Genomic DNA, 10,946 nt, shown 5'->3' on the forward strand with positions numbered 1-10,946 from the left:
CAACCCCCCCAAAAAGGTTAACAATGCTGCCCTGACTTCCTTTTGAATTTATCCCTCGAAACAAAATCAACACAGAAGCTCCTCTGAGAGCAGAGAAATTAATGCTTTTTAGATCCACAGCTTTCTTTGACTCCCTCAGACACCTTGGCTCTCAGTATGTTTTTTAGGTAAATGACCCTAGACGTACAGTATAGGGAATGGCAAACATGATAATCTGAAAAGAATATTCACAATCTTTCCTTAAAGTTAGAACCAAGGAGTAAATTAGATTTCATATTAGCTGACTTTTTATCTTTCTAATGAAACCTATAAGGTCAGCTTCTTTAAAAAAATAATAATCATTTTCAGCTTGATTCAAAGTGCAATATCCAAAGTATCAATTATGTGCTTCTTGTATAATTCATAGAGCTATCTGTTCCAGTATTTTGTTTCATGTTTGGGATTATGCTTGCCTTTTTGACTGCAGTATCATGAATCATCGAACAGCACAGAATCACATTAAACTTAATGACTTTTCAATGGCACCAATACAAGCTCTGTCCTATCTTTTTTTAACATCTTCACTGCATTACTGGTATGATGTCATGGAGCTTTACCTTGACTAACAGACTTGAAAGCAGCAGTGTTTGTCTTACAGAGATTAAATTATGTTTTGTAATTTCCCAATGAACTGTGCTGACAAAATACTTCAGCTTCAGAGATAATTTATCCCAATTCTCCCAAGATACATTCTCCCAAGGATACAGAATTGACTCAATTGCCATTTAGTGGCCTAAATTTAGTGTCAATATGATTTGTGCTTTTATTTCTGAGCTATTTTATTTAGACATTGACCTTTATCACCGGTTGGCATAGAAATGTCTTTTATAATAACAGCCTTTTTTTCTTTCTTAAACACCAATTTCTATGCAAATGGATTATTATTCTACAACGTAGGATGCAAAACTGACAAGGCCCATTTCACAGGTTTAATTACATTTTTTAAAAAGAGAACAAATCAATTAGGATGCAGTATTTTACTGTTTCAAATCTTGCTTTATGTTCCAAGGAGAACAGATGCCATTTGAGTTTAAGACACAATAAGAAAATATTTATAAAGCATTGTGTCATTTTGTGTTCTCTAATCTTCAAAAATCCTCTGTCCTTAAGAACCACAACAGGCCTCCATACTGAGCACTAATGCTAGTGAAATGTCAGTCGTAGGATGCATCTGTGTCTTTCAGTTTTGTTTTTAATACACGTTTTCAGAGTGGCCTACGATGGAGCGATTTTCGATACACGCATGTGACTTAATGTACTTTCACAGGTGACTGAGGTGACTGTGCCCCTGAGCCCTTAATATCCCTTCCTTGGAGCAGTAACTTTCCAAGTTCCAATCAGTCACAAGCACAATGTCTTTTGTTCACAGGTCTAATTGCAACCAAATGAAATTTACAATTTTGTGAGTCTGATGGAGGATGAGAAATCCTTAAATCAGACACTGCTGCATTCGTTCGCACAAATTGTTCTTATGGAAAGACGTGCTGCTAGATTAGATTTTGTTTATGCAACACCTGTGATAGTGTGGTCAGATGTCCTTTCTCATTTTCTGAACTTGTTTAACTAGACCCTTTTTCCTTAGTTTTTGTATGAGCTCCTCTATTCTTATGCACTTCTTATACAGTACTTATGTTTTGGTTTTGTGGGACAGCACAGTGGCACAGTGCTCAACATTGCTGCTTTGCAGTGCTGGGGCCTTGGGTTTGATTCCTGGGGTTCTATCTGTGTGGAGTATATATTCTACCCATGTTTATGTGGGTTTTCTCCGGGTGTTCCGGTTTTCTCCCACAGTCCAAAGACTTACTGGTAGATGAATTGGCTTCTGGGAAAACTGGCCCTGGTATGAGTGCGTGGATATCTGTGTGTGCCCTGCAAAGGACTGGTTAACTGTAAAGGGTGCATCCTGCCTTGCACCAGTTGTTTTGCCAGGATGAGCTCCAGCTCCCCCACAATCCTGTATTGGATGAAATAGTTATAAAAACAAATGGATGTTTTGAAATTAATATAAAAGAGGCTAAAAGGAGATTATAAGGGGAAATAAATATAAAATTGACAGTAAAATATGGCTTTCTGGTAAAAGACAAACTGAAATTGTTCATTAGGATTTTTATGTGGTCAAGGAAAAACTCTTGATTTGAGAAATAACAATTCCCTGGTCAGGAAGTAAGTCAGATCTGCTGGTCTTCAGCACAGGGGCTCTATTGAGCAAAAGAAGTGCCAGGTCAACAGAGCTGTAGATACAGGGTATGTGTGTTAAAGCAGAGTCACACTAGACAACACTCTCAACAGGAAATAATGCTCTTCTGGTAACTGCAAGGGAATCAACATGTGGCTTTGAAAGAACCCAGGGTCCCACAGTTACTGTAGCATGCAGGTATTATATTTCTAGGAATCCTACAATTTTTTAGTTCATACTGGTTATTTTAAGAACTGTTAGGCTTTTCAACCAGTGCTGCTGAATCTTTTGTTTGAGAGGCACATAACCTTTTGAAATATCAGTGGTTCTGACAATTACAAGTTCCAAAATGCCATCTTTACCCTCCCCTATGAAAGACCTCTGAGTCAACATATCCATTTATATAAATAGCTCATTCACAGGAGAGAGCTCACTCTGTGCCATTTGGTACTTAATATAGCCTTTTTAAGGTACTGTAAAGTAATATTTCTCATAAGGAAAAAAATACTTTTTTGTCCAAAATGCCATTACTGTCATATGTGTCCATATAAAATGCTTTATAGCTCCCTCTTGTAAGATGTTGTTGCTCATATAAAACGATAAGTCTGCGGTATTGGACAAAAATTCAAACCTGGAACATATGCTCCATTAGACAAGATCTTGACTAAAGAATGAGTCTGTTTCTGTTCACTGGAGATAAATATGTCTGGAGATCAATCATCACTTCCTAATGAATATGGTCTGGCTTTATTAATTTTGTCCTTAATTGCCCCACTGGAAAACAAAACTCAAAAACATCCACACTAAAGTGTAATGCTAAAGGTTAATGATAAATGCAGCAGCAACAACTATATACCTTCTTTGTCTGTAAACAAAGGAAGAATTCAAAAGAGAATTTTTAAATTTGCATTTTGCTAAACGTATGACAATTCCTTAGGGTATACTTTATTCTTACTTTACTGCTCACATTTTGTGGGATTAACCTGCTTACTGTAATACTGTAAGTGCTTTTATGTTATGGGAGGTGGGGAAATTGGGAGGGGCCATGGACAATGGGAAAACACTACAAGAATATTGTACCCGCTGCAGTATATTTGTGCTATGAGTCAGAATGAGAATAAGGCCCGTGTCCCACCTCGTGTCACTTTTCAGATTAAAGTTTTGTCAGCAAGAATCATATCAGTCTTCCACTCCATGCTGTCTGTGTAATAGGACTCGAGGTGTGAAAAAAGGCCACTGGCTCCTACAGCCGCATGTTTCAGAGGAGAGTGTGAACAGTCCTGCACCCCAATCTCACACATGCTACTGTGGCATTTCTGTAATGATGATTCAGATAATTTAAGAAAGAATAATCCAATCCCAATTACCAAAGCTGTCCATAGAAAAATGAGTTAGGAAGTCATGGTTATTCTGCAACACTGCTCACAAAGGGTCTTTTATTACATTATAGCATTACCCTATACCCTAATCAAAACCAGTCTCAAGTGTTTTTTTAAAAGATTTTCTTTATCTACCGTCTTTAATACTTCAAATACACCTGAGTATTTCAGTTTCAAGTCCAGCCTGAAAACTTTTTTGCTTTTTTCCCACCTCTATTTCTGTCTTTAAAGGGAAGGTGTTTTGTGTGAGATATTAGGTGCAGGGATCACCTTACTGATGAAATATCTTGTTGCTTGTAAACTGGATTAAGTCCAAATGTTCCCTTGGCAGGCTGTTCTGATGAAATTTGGCTCTTTGAAGGCTGGTTTTTGCATTTTATCTGTGAATTTAAAGTTTCAGTGAAGAGAAGGAGTGCCTGAAAGACAGATGGCTGTCTGTAATACTGCTGAAAGGCATGTCATGGTTCTGGGTGAGGTTTATTTGTGTTACAGGTTCTCTAGCAATGTATAAAAATCCTAGAATGATGAAAAAAGGCCAGAAATGATCAAAACAGCAATACAGGTTCTGAAATTTTAAGACAGACTTTTGATTTTAAACAGCAGAAAGAGCATTTGAATTTTCCCCTAAAAATAACCAAATCGGAGTTAATTCTGTTCCACATACTTTACCATGTCCTAACAAAGGTTACAAATAAAATCTTGCTGGGTGGCTGCTAGTGGCTCATTAATACCAAACTCTCATATAACTATTTTTAAGGAACCCAGAAAACCGAAATCCACAGCTTGACTAAGAGGTTTGTCATATAATCTTCTCAAAAGTCAGTAAATACCCATTTTTTAATTCTTAACTATGGATCCATTTGAGGCCATTTGGCCTCTTTCCTACAGAGGATCCCTTTGAAAACTAGGTGAAAACGATGAGGTGTTTCTGGACAGGGAACATTGGTTCTTTGGCAGAAAGTTGTCCGTGTTCAGGAGGATGAGTAAAGGGAGCCAAGTTTAGACACGTGACTCAACTGTCACACTAAAAGTGGGAAGAAAGAACAGGCTTTGCCCCAATTCCATTCACGAACCTCAGTGAGTAAAGTGGCGTTTATGATGGCAAAATGACAATGACTATCTTCCAGGGAGTTTCTGATGCTATTATGCCAACATTGCAAAAATAATTAATATTATAATATTAATAATTATAAGTTCAGGTGGGTAGCTGCATCAGCATGCGTAGGTATGCAAAGGAGCAAGTAATTGATTTATTCCATGCTGAAAAAAAAGAAGAAAGAAAACAACATTTCAGCCGTGGAGCCTTCTTCAGGTGTGGGATTAATAATTAATAACTATAATGTCACCTTGTGCAAAATAAAGGGAGGGTTTGGAATTCAGAAAGTTGCTTCTGTGTGCTTTACTTGCACAAAGTGTCAGATATTTAGTAAAGCAGTATAACTGGTATGTTTAATCCTCTCATGATCATCTTACATTGTCAGGAAAAAAAATGGAAATGATATTATTGTTCTTTGGTTTCCTGCAATAAAAGCATTGGGGAAAAAAGCTTGAAAAACTGAACCTTATAGACATTCCTCCAAATGAAATTATATTCAAGAGTTGACAGTATATTGCAGTATACAGTACAATATATATACACATGCTCTACAGTATATGGCATGTGGATCACAATTTTTTTTTTCCTGGATCCCCTGCACTTCCCCCTCTCGACACCAAAACCCAAAGAAATGTCCCATTTCCCAATAATAAAATTGTTCTTATCTCATACTATCATTGTGGTGTCTGTCTATTAATTTCCTTTTCAGCTAGATACAATTTATTACGGAACAAAACCAACATTATTTTGTCAAAACAGAACAAAAATAAAGGCATTATATTAACGACAATAAAAATGAATCATGCTAATTACCATGCCACAGCTACAGGGAATGAGAACTGAATGCCAAAGCCTGCAGAGCTGTGACAGAACTAAAGAAATAAAATAAATCTAAATAGTCCAAGAAACAGCTATTACAAATCAAATTTATTGTAACAGTCAAGAAATTCTTTTAGGCAGTTGTCTACAGTTTCAAAAAAAATGTCTTGTATGGCTGCATTCTGTAGAAAATTTGGGAGGTGGAGGGATAAATTAGCTTTCAAATCAGTCAAAGAGAGAAACATATGTGTTCCGACTCCCCATGCTGCATTTACAGATTCAGCAAGTCATAAAAACATGTAGAACAAGATGTTCCTAAAGCAGGCTATTATATTCAGAGCATGCCTAATAGCAGGGGACCACTGCTTGGCCAGGTAGTGCATGCATGTTAATGCAAAAGGCTTTTCATTTGCAATGGCCAAGGGCAATGTGCTCCGGAGTTAGAAACCGATGCAAATCAGAGTGTGTGAAAAGGAACATAATGAAGCTAAGCCTTGCTTTTGAAGAAAATCACACATTTGAAAGAAACGTCATAAAAGTGAAGAAAGTCTAAAAATGTTAAATGGTCAGACTGATTGGATATACAGTATGTGTACACAGGGTGATCGGGGTTGGTTTTTTAGCAATGCATTATAAAAATCCCAAACTATTGTTCACTACTGGTCATTCTTGACAGGTTTTTTTCTGGGGACCCCCTGGATAGTCTCCGAGATAGAGAAACACTGCCTCACAGAAAAGCAATGGTCGGTGTAATCCCTAAAATCTGCACTGAAGCATAATGCTAAGTGGAGCCATAGGGACAGTTGTTTTCTGTCTCTGAGTTTCCATATACAGTACCTTGTACATTTACGAGTTGATTTCCTACTCTAGTGCTAAGAAGCTGAGCCTCACTAGTCCGGAGAATTAAGAATACGATGGCCTGATAGAGCTACGTGCTGCCCTTCTGACTCATTAGCTCAGGCAGCAGAGAACAGAGGAACACTGTACTTTTTATTCAGAGGATCACTTGCTTAAGAAATAAAAACCTCCCAGTGGGACTCCTTCAGTTCACGGGAAACTCATAAATATCTTCTGTTTTATACAAATGTCCAGAGTGTTTGGTTTGCATCTGTTTCCTTAACATTTTATTAAATTCAAATGTCTTCTAGATCCCTTTATTATTATTTTTAAAGTGACAGCTTTACAATCTGTGGTTGGAATTTGTGAACTGGTGGTATAAGTAATGTTTTTGTTACTCCCTGCTACATATTCCTCTAAAGAGTAATATACTGTACATTTTTGCAGAATTTATAATATGTTTTGTTATTTCATTCAGCACTGTGGAGGCTCTTGTTTTTTTTCTTGTTGGTTGCGTTTACATTATTGTTAAAACTAACTTTCAATAATGTTCCAACAGCTTTGAAACATTTTTTTACAAATGTATTTTGCTTACAGAACTATGAAAGCAAAATCATAGGCGTAAGGAAAAGGAAAAATTTGGATTATGTGAATTGGGGTGCTGTAAGCCTAATTAATATAAAATGTTTTGGAATTTCTGCCACTTTAACCAACCATTGTTAACCTCATGCTATATCAGTGGGGTAACCAGGACAACCGCTCAACAAACACCTCTCACAGTGTATTCAGTCTTAGTTCCTTCAAACCAGAAGGGCAGTTTTGGAATAGGTGGTACTTACAGGGAACATAAGGGTGAAGATTGGTGTGAATGAGTTTGTTAGTATAAATCCTGGACCAAAACTATCATAAAGAGTTAAATGTATAGCCTTTTCAGGTGCAGAGAAAATGACAACTCCACTCACTGGCCTTCCAGCCTTCGTCCAGGATTCCAGGCAAGAATTGATGGAAACTGCTTAGTGAACTGTAGCACCTTCCTGAAGCCATGAGCCCTAGGAAAACCAAAAGAGTAAACACAGTCTACTCTAAAATGGCTTAAGTTTTTGGTCAGTAACATCTGGTATTTCTTTTAGCCTTTCATCTTCCTTTTCTATTTAATGGCCCAGGGTAAATTACAAGCCCATCCACCTCAAGGTTGAAACTCGGGGATCGGGGAAGAGAGGTTGATCAAATTCTTATTTTCTCCTGTTTTAATTCCACTCAGAAGCTGTTTAGGCAACACACTGATAATGGAGTTCATTCCCGAATTTCTGAAAAACACAGTGAAAAATCTCAACTAGAAAGAATTTCTCTGCAGCATGATCTGTGCGTTGCCCACTACAGAAACAACAGTTAGGAGACCAACATCAAGTGATCCCTCTCTTTATAAACAAAAAGGAATTAGGCTTCATCCTACTGCAACTCCAGCTTCGTGTGTACGCATCGTCTCCTGTGCGCGAATGCAACCTGCAATCTTCTCATTTGCTGAAATACCTTTTCTGATAAAACAATGGCATGCAAGCTAATTATGTGTTCCATTCACAAAATTATAGTGTAGGCCTCGAAACAAGGAGAAAGTTCCCACCTCGAAAATGAATCACCATGTTATTTCTGTAAGACTGTTTCATGCATGGAGCCAGAGTTTTTAATTGCAGAAACTATACAAGCATTCTTAAAATGGGAGGACTTAAAGAGAATACAGCACATTAATACTTTGGTCCATGGATATCGGCTTCATTGTTCCAGTTTCGTGTTTTTGCCGTGTGCTAGTTAGCACTGCTGTTATTTAAAAACAACACTACTTTATTGGAAGGATGAATGAGCCCTATTCCTGGGCATTCCCTGCAGTAATTCAAAATTAGAAATACTAGTGGGCTGCTCACGTCACAGTGACTCCTGGCTCCCTCTTCCCACGCTAAGCGAACACTTACAGTCAGATGGTTTGTACAGCACAGACTTCTCAGAAAGATCAATTCACTGAATCAGAATTGTGCTTAGAATTATTTTTCTGCCTGGACAGGACGCTTTAAAAAATAATATGTATACTAATTATATCAACATTATTAGTTTGCCAATATCCAAAAACTATAACAGAAACCTAATTATTGGCAAATGCTTCAAACATAAAATTAGCTGTGAAAGAAATTTTAATGTTTATAAGACTTTAGAAAGTAATAAGGAGTTTCTCAAAACACATTCTAAGAGGGAAAGGTTTAAATTTAAGTTCTTTAAGAGTAACATAAAAAGTACAGTAAACTCCCGATTGTCACAGAGTAAGGTGCCTGTGGTTGAAAGGACCCTGCAATTGTTTATTTTTACTGTCTTTGAATTGTTTTTACTGATGCACGTAGTGCCACCATCTTACCCTACTGTATGTGTGAGCTTATGGTACAATTTACAAAACAGTGCTGTGCAAACATTCGATTTCTTTGGACTCACTGAGGGCAATCCTACACATGTGCTGTGAGGATTGTTTTTTTAAGCTACGTGAAGGTTATTGCAATTAGCTAGTTTTGAATTGTACAGAGGGTCTTCCATCTCTTGCACTATCCAGAGTGACTCATCACTCCTGTTCTACACACTTGTGGAAACACACGAACCTTCTACTGCCTACAAGGTTAGAATCTGCCATTTCGATTTACTTTATTTTAATTTTCCCCTTTCTTAAAGCTGACTGCAAGGACTGCTTTCTGAAGTTTTCCCCTGCCTAAGATTTGTTTAGTGCTCTCTCGAAATACACAGGGGACTGCTGTGAAGGAGGGCACATGCCCTGACATTTCGCTCTCCAGTGAAGAAATGCTCCGAACGTTCCTGAGAGGTAGCATGTGTTGATTCTGATTAAGTTTTACATGGCTGTCCAATTAAATCTGACAGTTATCCCACTGAGGCAGGCTTTTGGGGTATCCAGCAGCTGTTAATTGATTTAGCTACTTGGTTTCACTCTGCTATGTAAGAAACCCCATTTTTACCCTCTGACCTATAACCATGAAGTTCATAAAACAGATACATTACATACGTTAAAGCCAAGAATTGCTTGGAGAACCTGAGCATCCTGTAAAATAATAAAGACTAGATGACTGTTTTCTTCTCTTGTCTCATTGCATGCTTGCAGAGCCTTGTACTTCATGGGTATTTTCACAAGAACTGATAAGAATTTAAGTGAGTCTATGAGTCTAAATGTAAGAAGAGTAAATTCAGACAAATTCTGGGAGAGAGCTCTGTTTTGACATAGCCTTGGAAAGTTTTATTATATTGTCTTCTGTGAATTATTTTACTCTTTCTGTAAATGCAGTTCAATGCACTGGTTCATTAAACTCGGCCGTGCTCTATTAAACCTCACAATTGGTATACTGAAGAGAAACTGTCCTGTTTCTTAGAAACACTCCAGGAGGGAGCAGAGCTGATCCATGCAGATCTGTCTGAAGAGACACTAGCAGGAAGGTTCAAAGAGCAATTCCTGATCCCAAAGGCATGCCACAAAGAAAGTTAAAGTAGACATCTTCTGCCTTGGTTGGGGATGGCAAGTGTGTCTGTAGGTTTCTTATAAGCATCAGTACCTGAAGAATTTTGAGTTGTTACTTTGGACCAATAATGATAATGAGCAAACTCAACCTGGCAAAGAACTAGATCTAGCAAAAGTCTCCCAGCACCAGAAGTAGAGGCTCCTGGCTTAAAGGATCTGAACTTTAGTTTTGAACAGGATGAGATTAAGAGGAAACTTACACATGCATTCAAAATCCTAAAAGGTGTCAGCAAAGTCAGATCAATGCAATGGTTTGGGACCAGTAATAAAACTGGAACACAAGAGTACTCAACATGAAACTCAAGAAAACTCAAGAGAACTAAGGGCATGTGCACTAAAGCCTGGAACTGCTTTCCTCCACTGCTGCAAACTTTCAACTGCAGGCAGAATAAGAGAGAAATATTTAATTACTGGGAGGATGCTGGTATTTTTAGCAAAGGAGAAATCTTTGTTAGAGCCAATGTGCACTGTTGTGCACGCAGCAGATTGCAAAATTACACCTCTCCTTTAATTATTTTTCTCTTTCTGAGTTTTTTCCTTTCATTAATAATATTGTAGCATTCCTCGCACACACACCCCACCACTCTTGCTGGTGTGGACTGTCTCAGTACCATCTTCCCTTTCTCCTTTCAAGACTCACTCTTTCTTTTTCGTATTCTAAAAACTGGGTGGAGTATTTACTCGTCTTTACTCTATTTCGTGTGTTATGTCTGTCTAGTGGATGCTCTTCTCTCTGTGACTAGCACACCTTCCTGTTAACAACAGGACAATTAACCTGTTTGTGATCCTGAAATCACCTTCTCCAGCCTGTCTGTCTATATCACCTGCACTAAGTAACCTGGAAGTCATCACAGTTTTTAAGGACTGGTTGAATAGCTCTGGTTGCAAATGTAGAGAGACCCCCTGCTAACTGAAAGATTTACAATAAAAAAATTCTTTCTAAATTTGAGAGCCCTGTTTTTTGTTCAGTTTATTTTCTCTGAATATTGCCACATAGTTCATTTCACTCCCAGCAGGTATCAGTAGATTACTGCTTGATTG

Source organism: Atractosteus spatula, chromosome 11, assembly GCF_055471065.1.
Source record: "Atractosteus spatula isolate fAtrSpa1 chromosome 11, fAtrSpa1.hap1, whole genome shotgun sequence".
Lineage (NCBI taxonomy): Eukaryota > Metazoa > Chordata > Actinopteri > Semionotiformes > Lepisosteidae > Atractosteus > Atractosteus spatula.